A 12,118-nucleotide genomic window follows, 5' to 3' on the forward strand; every position below is an offset into this window, starting at 1 on the left:
TTTTGCTAATGTATGATGCATCGTTGGATTCGAGTGAATCTACTCTCCTAAAGAACAGATGGATATTTGGAGAGTAAGGGTGACTCAGTTCACCTCCCTCTCCATTTTTGCATTTCCAATCCATTTTCTTCAATTCTAGATTACTACCACCTCAAGTAGATCATGAACTAATTAAAGGTGTTGTATGACTCCACTATGATCAAGTTCATCTTGTTTAGGCTTGGTGTAGACCTAATGCACCCCTTCTTCTAGCTCTAATATGGTCTGATTCTATTCTCTCAAGCAGTGAAAATTGTGTAGGTGCTCCTTCCTAGAGTTCAGTATGGAAAATTCACTTATAAATTTTGTTATGGGTAGAATATATGCAATCGATAAAGATGTTTGCCAATTGCTTGAGTTAGCTCAGATCTAAGTTGGAGGAAGCAAGTTGGGCAAATACCGAGGTGGATTGAGTTTGGTCGAGTAATTGGGAGAGTAGTTTGGTCTAAGTTAGTTGAGCTACTAGGAGCTTGATTGAGGCAGATGGATGGAATGCTGGATGCAATGATTTGGTTGTGGCGAATATTAGGAGATTGTGGAAGATGACTCAAGGTTTGTCTAGTTTGGCGAACTAATTGAAGGTACAAGTGTTCCTTGTCTAGGAACTAGGAAGGTCACTTAGCTAAGGCTAAATATGTTCTTGTGATTTACTTCCTTTCAGAATGTGAGACCATTAAGTTGACGGCTTCATCTTTTGCCACCGTAAAATAATATAATTTGATCATAAAGAATAGCTAACACATGTTTGGAAGACATCCAAAATTTGTAAGAGAATTGATTTTAGGTAGAGCATTCATATTGGAAACTATATCCTTTATACACTACTTTGTTGCCCTATTTAAAGCATGAATGTTTTGGCCAACTATGATATGACCTTGAGTCATCAAAGATTTTTAGGTTTGGAGAGTTGCAAGGATGAAATGTTTAGGAGCCCCTAGATGTGCGAGTAGTAGTCCTTCGAGTCACTTAAATTTGCATCGAATCAAGCCAAAGTATGACCCTTAGTTCTTATAGCGAAAGAAAGTGCCAATTTTTGGAATTGGTAAAGACCTTTGAGTTTGTTGCCAAGGTTTTGAATAAAAAAAAGAAATTGATAATCTCAATTAATCTCATTGATAAGATTTTGAACTCAAAATCCTTACTCATCGAGTCATGGGAAGCTTATTTCCATACACATCATCAACACATAGTAAAGCCATAAGTATAGTTCTTGACTTGTCTCGAGTGGGTTCGGCTTGACTCGAAGTCGACTCGCCTAAGTAAAGAAGATTGCTTACTAAGTTCAATTGACAGCCGAAAGGTAGTCGTTCAATATTTGATAAGTAATTGACAGCCGAAAGGTAGTTGTTCAATTTTTTGATAAGTAAATTATAAACAAAAATGGTGCAACAGTCTCGCGTAGTTTCTCTTGGAACCCTCCCTTCCACAGAGTTGGATTCCTTCAAATTTTTCACTAAAACAGTTTGCAAATTCATGAGAAAAAAGTTCCATTATAGAAAATTTAAAGTTTGCAAATTTTATCAGAACAAAGATTGTTATCCACTTAAAATGATAAACCTTTTTATCTCTAATTCAATCAATGAGATATATTGTTCTCTTTGTTTTTTCCCCTTATAAATAAACTTAATGGCTTGTAATTTTTTTTTTTTTATTTTTTATAGTTTTTTTGTTGGTAATTTTTAGTTCTCACAGGTTGCCCAATTAATTAGAGGATGATATATTTACTATAATAAAATAAGGATCAATTTTCAGTAGACGCATGTCCTCTAAAAAAGAACTTTTACCCTTTAATCACTTAACGGTCGACTATAAATTGACCCCTTTATTTATTTTATTTCACATAACCTAAATACAAACTATTAAGGACACATGAGATCAATGTAATCATCTTTGACAATAATTTGTTGGTGATTTTAAGCTTAAGCTCCTTAGAAGCGAATTTGTGATATAAAAATAAATAGGATGAGATTAAGAAGAGGTAGTTTCTAAGGGAAAAAAATTGTATAAGCTTAAGCTCCTTAGAAACGAATTTGTGATATAAAAATAAATAGGATGAGACTAAGAAGAGGTAGTTTCTAAGGGAAAAAATTGTAAAATGTAAAATACGCTACCATATCAAAGGAATTCAAATTATATATAATTCTTCAAATTGATTAATTTTGAAAATGATCAATAAAAATTTCTTATAAATTAGAAAACATTGAGGGAAGCTTATCCAAATAACTAGTGTATGTGGAAATTCAAACTTTACTATTTGCACTAAAAAAAAAAAACATTTTGGGACAAAATTGGGGACGAATTTTAAAAAAAAATTCATTGCAAAAATTTTTGGGACAAAATCAGGGACGAAATTTTTTTCATCCCAAACTGGTTGATACCAACTTTTGGAACGAAATATGGATTGTTGCAAATTTAGGAACGAATTTGGGGACGAATTTGGCGACGAATAAAATTTTCGTCCCCAAATTCGTTGCAAAAAAGTATACAAATTTGCAACGAAAATTATTTTTGTTGCAAACTTAGCAACGAATTTGGGGACGAATTCACATGGGCAAATTTGTCTCTATCTTTGCAACAAATTTGGGGACGAATTCGGTGACAAATTATATTTTGTTGCCAATTTTGTCCCTAATATTGCAACAAGTTTGGGGACAAATCCGGTGACAAAATTTTTTTTGTTGCCATTTTTGTTCCTAAATTTGGAACGAATAATAAATTTGTTGCAAATCTGCCAACGAATTTTGCAACAAAAACTTGTCCACGATTTTCAAAATAGTATGGTAAATTTTCGTCCCAGAATTCGTCCCAAATTCTGGGACGAATTTTGGGACGAATCCACAAAATTCGTCCCAGAATCTGGGACGAAAATAATTTTGTCCCAAATTACGATAGAATTGGCTCAAATAATTTTCGTTGCCAAATTCGTCCCTATATTAAATATTTTTTCCAGTTTCAATTTATTTCTACAATACAATCCATAAATACATAAACAAATTCAAATAACAATAATATGCATTCAACACATCCTAATTTAACATTTCAACACATCTTAATTTACCATTTCAACACATCCTAATTTAACATTTCAACACATCAACTCATAATTCAAGAAATATAAAGATTCCATGAATTCAACAAAGTTTACAAGATCCATCCAAGCTAACTAGAAAATATGATACAAAGTTTACAAGATCCATCCAAGCTACTAGAAAATATGATACAAAGTTTACAAGATCCATCATCCATCCAAGCTACTAGAAAATATGATACAAAGTTCAACAACCCAATGTTTTAAAAGTCCATCATCCATCCAAGAACACTAAGAATACATATAGTCATCTTCGTGTGCCACAAAAATCTTTGATCCCCATCAAATCTCCTTTGCCTACATAATAACAAACAAATAAACCAGATCAAGTGTAACAAGAAAGCTTTTAAAAATTATACGATATGGCCATGTAACAAGAATAATTGGAAACAAGACCCATGATATGCATAGTTTACATTAATTAACACAATGTTTTACTGTGTAAACATGGACATATCATACTTGTAGTATTCATGCAGGGCACCAGTTCTTTTAAGATTTGTTATCATATTTTTTTAATCATACACATTTTGAGAACAGACCCATGATATGCATGCATTGTTCAAAGGTCATGAAATTTATTTATTTCGCACTCCATTGGCTAAGTGAGGTCTTCGTCAATCAATTATCAACTTGAATTCATTAGAGGATAATGAATTCATGTTCACAAGATCAAAACAATTTTTCATCTTCCATTTTGGCTCTCCAAGCTTATACAGTCAGATTCTAAGAGCAAGGTGAATCAAAAGAAAAACATAATTTTCTAACAGAAATCGTAAGCCTCACCTCCGCCGCCACCGAGTGCGGCATCCATCGAACATCTGGCGATCGCAACACCAAATCCATCAAAAGTACAAGTATGTATAGTTTTGTCTTTGGTTGGTATTTAATGAAAACTAAAGGATGTTTAAAATAAGTGTTCATTTCATTGTGTTAATTATTTGACAATTTCATATGAATAACTTTAGCACAATTTTAACAAGTCTTTGCAAAATATTAAGAATAGTGCGATGTAATTCTAGATGAAATATAGAACTTTTACGTATCTATATAGTTTTGAGACTGTACATAGATCAAATTCAGAACTTTCATGCATCGTTATCATTGAAGACAAAACAAGAAAGAGCAGCTTATCAAAAAGAAGGCACACAATTAAACAACTATTTAAAGCTAACTTTAACATAATTATTTAAAGTTAACTTTATATAATTAAACAACTATAACATAATTATTTAAAGCTAACTTTAGATATAGAACAGTAAATGCATATTAATGAATTTAGGAATACCGAAAAGAAGTGAACAAATACAGCTGTCTTCAACTACATTAAGATCACACCAAATTGAGACCTGCACAAACAATATTATCAAATCAGGACAAAAATAAAGTCAGATTATTAAAGACTCCATTCATATTGCCTAGTTATGCTTTAATTTTGTTACTAGTACACAACTAAAAGTCATATAGATTAATCTACGTCAAAGATAAGTCATCTCATACATTGACAGTGGAACAGTGCAAGACTTAACCTACAAATGGCAGAGTTGAAAAGTTAAAAAACCATTGATTAATGTGTAAAGCAGTAAACATGAGAAAAAAAATTCATCATACATTATTAAAATTATCAAAAATCATCACCGCCATCATCGTTATCATCGTAGGCATCATCATCGTCATTGGGAGGATTCTGACTTTGAGCGGAGCTCAACTGAAGGTGTTGCATGATTAATTCTTGTTGTCGGCGCATATCTCTAATATCTTTCTCCAAAATAGCCCGTTCTTTGTCTCTTTGCACCCTTTCTTGGTCTCTTTGTGATATTATTTCCTTCAGATGACTAACCTCATCAGTCAAGGTATTTATTTGGGTCGTAAGTGCTGATGTAGAGGAAGAAGTTCCAACTAATCTTTGGGTTATACTCATGGAACTCATCCCCAATATCCTTCCCCCTTTTGGTCATCCACTGGCCTCTAACCATAAACTCAAATTATTGCCAACAGACTCCTCAGACCCCTGACTATCGTTACCAGCTTGTGAGCATGTTTGGGCTAGCTCGAGTTGATCATATTTTTCCTGTTTTGTAAAACACATACGATATTAATTAGATATAATAGAAACACATATAATATTAAGACAATAATGGTAGGTAACTAATTAAATTTAAATCATATATTAAGGTAAAATAAATATTAAATCCAACCTTGACTGCTTTTGCTCTCGCCCCACTCCATGTGTTATCCTTTTTTTTAAAAGTGCGAGTGAAAGTATCAATGAAAGAAGGCTCCTTCCCTCTCTCCTGGGTCTAAAAAAAATATTATTTCAAATAATGAAATAATTTGATATATATTAAAAATTTGTGAAAGAGTGAAACAATTACCATTCTCCGTCTATGCTCATCTATGTTAATGGAGCCTCCCGCATATATAGCACTTGATTCACCAGAATTGTGAGATTGATTCATTCTATTCAGGTCACTCCTTTGTTTACTTTCCTCCGTTGCCCAAAATAAAGTGATCCTCTCCCAATTTTCTTCAGTGATGAAGTTTGGCTTTTTCCTCCGACTCTTTGCGTGACTTAGTACATGTCTAATGTGATCGCCACATTTCTTTTTAAATATTCTTCGTATCTCCATTTCGTCATTCGGGTCCCAATTATTTAAGCGCTGAAATAGAAATTTATTTTATTATATAAAAACTGTAAAATTGAAGTAAACTCAAGAAAATATACTTTGAACTCGCTCCACCAAAGTTGTTTTGTGGCCGATGGAGTACTTGAATATGTCAAAGATTCCCCTCCCCAATGGTTGTTCACGATTCTATTTATTTCTCGAACAACTAGTACCGGATTTTCAAAGTTGCATTAAATTACAAAATAACGATGTTAAATAATTAAGATATGTCTAACAAATAAAATATTTTATAGTACTTACGAATCACCGATGAGGACTAAAGGAGCTCTATCATTCCTAAACTCAGCAAATGAGTTTCTTGCTGAGTCAGGAGGATCTGAGTGGACAGGTAACTGCTCTGGGTAAGGTACTTGTGGTGGTGAATATGAAACCGGTGCAGAAGGTACATGCGATGGGCCCGGCTGATGAAGGGGTGGCATAGGTACACTGGCAGGGGAATATGATGCCGGTGGAGAAGACACATGGGATGAGCCTGCCTGAGTAGGGGGTGGCATAGGTTCACTGGCAGGTGATGGATGTGTCTGGTCCTGTGGTCGCTGTCTACGTCCATCACGTCGAAATATATGCTGGAAATTTCAATAATTTAATAAAGGTACTTACAGAATTGATACATAACAAAGGATAATTTAAAACTTACCATTATTATGTAAAGATTATGGAAAAGGGTGGAGGGGAAATTTATGAAATGTGACCTCTGATTACCTGTAGGAACAAATACAATGTGTTAACAGATAAAGTAAATCAAATTATAAAAGAGACAGTATATATAATAAAATATGGGAAATTTCTTTAAATAAGCTAACAAAATTTACCCATCATCATAAATCAAAGTCATCATTGTCATTATCTTCCTCCTCCTCCTCTTCCTCCTCCTCCTCCTCCTCATCATCATCAATTTCACTTCTATCCACGTTGATTACTACACCGTTGGGATCTCGTAAAGTTGGAATAATATATTCCTCAGTCTGAAAGGTGTTTGAAACTTCCTCTTGTTGATATGCAATGTTTTCCCAACGTGCCTCAATTTTTTTTCGTGCTTTAGTTTTACAAACAGCCCACCAATCAATCTTATCGCGTTTCAAACTCAGATATGAAGAATAGAATACTTGAATTGCTTGTTGTGCCAACACAAATGGTTCCTATCTCTTATAAAATCTCTTATGATTTATTTCAACTAAATTATAATGTGGATGCACTTTCATCCCTCTAACAGGGTCAAACCAGCGACACATAAATAATATAACTTTCATTTGTGGTCCCGGATATTCTATTTCTATAATTTCATCCAACAAATCATAAAAATCATTGTTTGCACCTCCTTCATTGGATGACGATACGCACACCCCACTATTCATGGTATTCTTGCACATTCCATAGTCTTGAGTATGAAAATTATATCCATTTATGAAATATGCTGGCCAAGTGCGTACACATGAATTTGGACCCCATGACAGATGGATTAGCCATTCTTGCTCAAGGTGAGCTTGATTAGCTTGAACCTAAGGTCAAAACACAAATTGTTAAAAGTATGCATATGTATCAACAAATTATAGATTTTTTACTTACATATGATTTGAACCATGCAGCAAATTCTTCTTCACAAAATCGATCGAACTCTTGTGTCGATAATTCAGAATATAAGTTGGTAAATATCCTACTCAAAAAAATATATTGTTACACACACAATTGAAAAAAATAAAAAAATAACAATAAAAATATATACTTACTCGTAATATGATGATACTTCTGGATAATTTAGTAAAATATATGTTTGGGCTGCCCGCCATTCTTTACCAGTTAAGTATCTTTGTTTACATGGTCCATTGTAGTTAAAAATTGAAAATGAGATAACATTTGGATCAATAGGACCCTCATCATTTCTGCCCGCTCTTCGCCTTTTGCATTGAACATATGGATGATGACGTATTTACGATCAGCTCAATGATACGGATGCATAGAAACTTGTTTCATCAAATTCCGAGGTCTCTAGGTCCATATTTAAGCCTTACGTGCTTCATTTTATTTATTTAAAAATATTTATAGGTTTGGGACGAATTCTGGATTCGTCCCAAATTTTGGGACAAATCCTGGAATTCGTCCATAAGTTTGGGACGAATCCAGTGATTCGTCCCAAAAATTTAATTATTTTTTAAAAAAAAAACAAACTTGGACGGCTTAAATACGGACCTAGAGACATCGGAATTTGATGAAACAAGTTTCTATGTGCTCGTCTCATTGTCCTGATCGTAAATCTATCAATAAAAATATTTTTTACCAAATATATATATATTTGGAATTTTTTAATCCCAATTTGACCTAATTTGGTGTTAAAAATTCAAATCACTGAAAATAATAATTAAAAATTATGGATGATGACGTATTTACGATCAGCTCAACGATATGGATGCATAGAAACTTGTTTCATCAAATTCCGAGGTCTCTAGGTCCATATTTAAGCCTTACGTGTTTCATTTTATTTATTTAAAAATATTTATAGGTTTGGGACGAATTCTGGATTCGTCCCAAATTTTGGGACGAATTCTGGATTCGTTCCAAATTTTGGGACGAATCCTGGAATTCGTCCCAAAGTTTGGGACGAATCTCTGGATTCGTCCCAAAAATTTAATTAATTTTAAAAAAAAACAAACTTGGACGGCTTAAAGACGGACCTAGAGACATCGGAATTTGATGAAACAAGTTTCTATGTGCTTGTCTCATTGTCCTGATCGTAAATCTATCAATAAAAATATGTTTTATCAAATATATATATATTTGGAATTTTTTAATCCCAATTTGACCTAATTTGGTGTTAAAAATTCAAATCACTGAAAATAATAATTAAAAATTATGGATGATAACGTATTTACGATCAGCTCAACGATATGGATGCATAGAAACTTGTTTCATCAAATTCCGATGTCTCTAGATCCATATTTAAGTCTTACGTGTTTCATTTTATTTATTTAAAAATATTTTTAGGTTTGGGACGAATCCAGGAATTCGTCCCAAACCTAAAAATATTTTTAAATAAATAAAATGAAACACGTAAGGCTTAAATATGGACCTAGAGATCTCAGAATTTGATGAAACAAGTTTCTATGTGCTCGTCTCGTTGTCCTAATCATAAATCTATCAATAAAAATATTTTTTACCAAATATATATATATTTGGAATTTTTTAATCCCAATTTGACCTAATTTGGTGTTAAAAAATCAAATCACTGAAAATAATAATTAGTGTTGTGTACTGAACAGTTGTAAATTAGTGTCCGAAAGCTTAAATATGGACCTAGAGACCTCAGAATTTGATGAAACAAGTTTCTATGCATCCATATCGTTGAGCTGATCGTAAATACGTCATCATCCATAATTTTTAATTATTATTTTCAGTGATTTGATTTTTTAACACCAAATTAGGTCAAATTGGGATTAAAAAATTCCATATATATATATATTTGGTAAAAAAATATTTTTATTGATAGATTTATGATTAGGACAACGAGACGAGCACATAGAAACTTGTTTCATCAAATTCCGAGGTCTCTAGGTCCATATTTAAGCCTTACGTGTTTCATTTTATTTATTTAAAAATATTTATAGGTTTGGGACGAATTCTGGATTCGTCCCAAATTTTGGGACGAATCCTGGAATTCGTCCCAAAGTTTGGGACGAATCTCTGGATTCGTCCCAAAAATTTAATTAATTTTTAAAAAAAAACTTGGACGGCTTAAATACGGACCTAGAGACATCGGAATTTGATGAAACAAGTTTCTATGTACTCGTCTCATTGTCCTGATAGTAAATCTATCAATAAAAATATTTTTTTACCAAATATATATATATATATATATATATATATATATTTGGAATTTTTTAATCCCAATTTGACCTAATTTGGTGTTAAAAATTCAAATCACTGAAAATAATAATTAAAAATTATGGATGATGACGTATTTACGATCAGCTCAACGATACAAATGCATAGAAACTTGTTTCATCAAATTCCAAGGTCTCTAGGTCCATATTTAAGCCTTACGTGTTTCATTTTATTTATTTAAAAATATTTATAGGTTTGGGACGAATTTTGGGACGAATTCTGGATTCGTCCCAAATTTTGGGACGAATCCAGTGATTCGTCCCAAAAATTTAATTATTTTTTTTTAAAAAAATAAACTTGGACGGCTTAAATATGGACCTTGAGACATCGGAATTTGATGAAACAAGTTTCTATGTGCTCGTCTCATTGTCCTGATTGTAAATCTATCAATAAAAATATTTTTTACCAAATATATATATATTTGGAATTTTTTAATCCCAATTTGACCTAATTTGGTGTTAAAAATTCAAATCACTGAAAATAATAATTAAAAATTATGGATGATGACGTATTTACGATCAGCTCAACGATACGGATACATAGAAACTTGTTTCATCAAATTCCGAGGTCTCTAGGTCCATATTTAAGCCTTACGTGTTTCATTTTATTTATTTAAAAATATTTTTAGGTTTGGGACGAATTCTGGATTCGTCCCAGAATTTGGGATGAATCTTCCATTCGTTCCCAAATTTGGGACGAATCCAGTATTTGTCCCTAAATTTGGGACAAATTCTTATTTCGTTCCAGATTTGGGGACGAATTTAGCAACGAATTTTTTTTATGTTGCAAACTTGAAACGAAATTTTTTTGTTGCAAGTTTTGTTGGTTATTTGGGTCGAAATTTATTTTCGACCCTAAATTTTTCCCAATTTTGGGACGAAATTTTTTCGTTCCAAACTTTTGTCCCCAAAGTTGTATTTTTTTTTAGTGTTGATTAATGAGGATCTACCGTATCCCAAGATCAATTCAAACTATCTATCTTATATGTAGCTGTTCTTTTACATATTAACGTGTATCTGGAATACAGTGTCTCTTCGGATGGATCTAATGACTAACGTATGAGATGTTGTCACAATGAGGTATGGAGTTTGAATCTCGAAAAAACCGAGGTAAATACCCCCCTTATGTGCTAGTCACTATTCCAAAGGCTAGTAGTCACTCATGATTTACCTCCTCCGTATTGACCTTGGGACGGATTGACGAGGACACTGGAAGTAAACATATTCACTTTTTACCACAATATATCTGGAATACCGTGTCATCGAATTGCATTCCTTAATTACAGAGTTTTAGAAAAGCTACAATCCTCAATTGCACAGTTTTAAAAAACGCAAGCAAGCTTCAGATAGTTAAGGATGGCCTCTCAGTCTTATAAATTTTTTTAATGGACGATTGATTGATATAAAAACGTTGGACTGATTGAATCATCTATTGTGAGTTTTTTTTTAATTTATTATGATAATCGATAGAAAATTCTCATAAGATTAGATTGGTCATCCTAAGGCCCTAACATTAACCGACATAAATCGAATATCCAATACCAATTAACAATAAAAATAAAAAACTCAAGCAGACACTATCCGGTGCATGAGCACAAACTTTAGGCAATTTTGGATAACAATTCGAGTTATGTATGTGGTGGTCAAGGTGGCCTACCTAAACTAGCCAAGTGATCCAAGCAGGCAGTCTAGACCGTTTGAAAATAAACAAGAGAAAGTTTACATCACAAATTATAATTAATAAATAATCATTAAAAATATTTTATATAATTCATATTTATAAAAAAAATGAAAAAATAATACATAGTTAGTATTTCAAAATCCTAAAAATAGTTTTTCAAGCCAACAAATCTCTAAAAAGGCTACTTAGACTTAACATTTAAAATCCCTAATCCTCCAATGCACAATAAGCTTCGAGCTAATACAAGTGGCAAAGGTGACTTGTTCACTCCACCCCAAGTATTTTTCACCATCGGCTCCACAGTGAGATAAGTAAATTACAATGATTGAGAGAGAGATTTTATTCCCAAAGAGAATGTTTTCCGAGGATTTAATTCCTATTCTCATGTGAAATTTACTATCTAAATACCAACTCGACTATATCGTGAGAGCGCTTTGAGCCCATACAAACTTTTTTATTATTATTATTATTATTATTATTATTATTATTATTGACCGAAGGAGAAGCCCTTCCTTTTTCATGGACCACCCCAACAATCAAATCATTACCCTTAGCTTGCAAGTGAAGTTCATGGCATGATGCTAAAAAGTAGGCATGCTCACCCCCACCAAGTTAATGAGATACTACTACTTTGGAAATTTGGTCTGCCTTGATCCACATAACTCCAACATATTCTCAACTCCACCTGCAGTTTGTCCTTGTCATTCATGACTAAATCTTCATATAGGGAAGGGAACCTAATTGATGA

The sequence above is a fragment of the Zingiber officinale genome, chromosome 7B (genome assembly GCF_018446385.1).
Source record: "Zingiber officinale cultivar Zhangliang chromosome 7B, Zo_v1.1, whole genome shotgun sequence".
Lineage (NCBI taxonomy): Eukaryota > Viridiplantae > Streptophyta > Magnoliopsida > Zingiberales > Zingiberaceae > Zingiber > Zingiber officinale.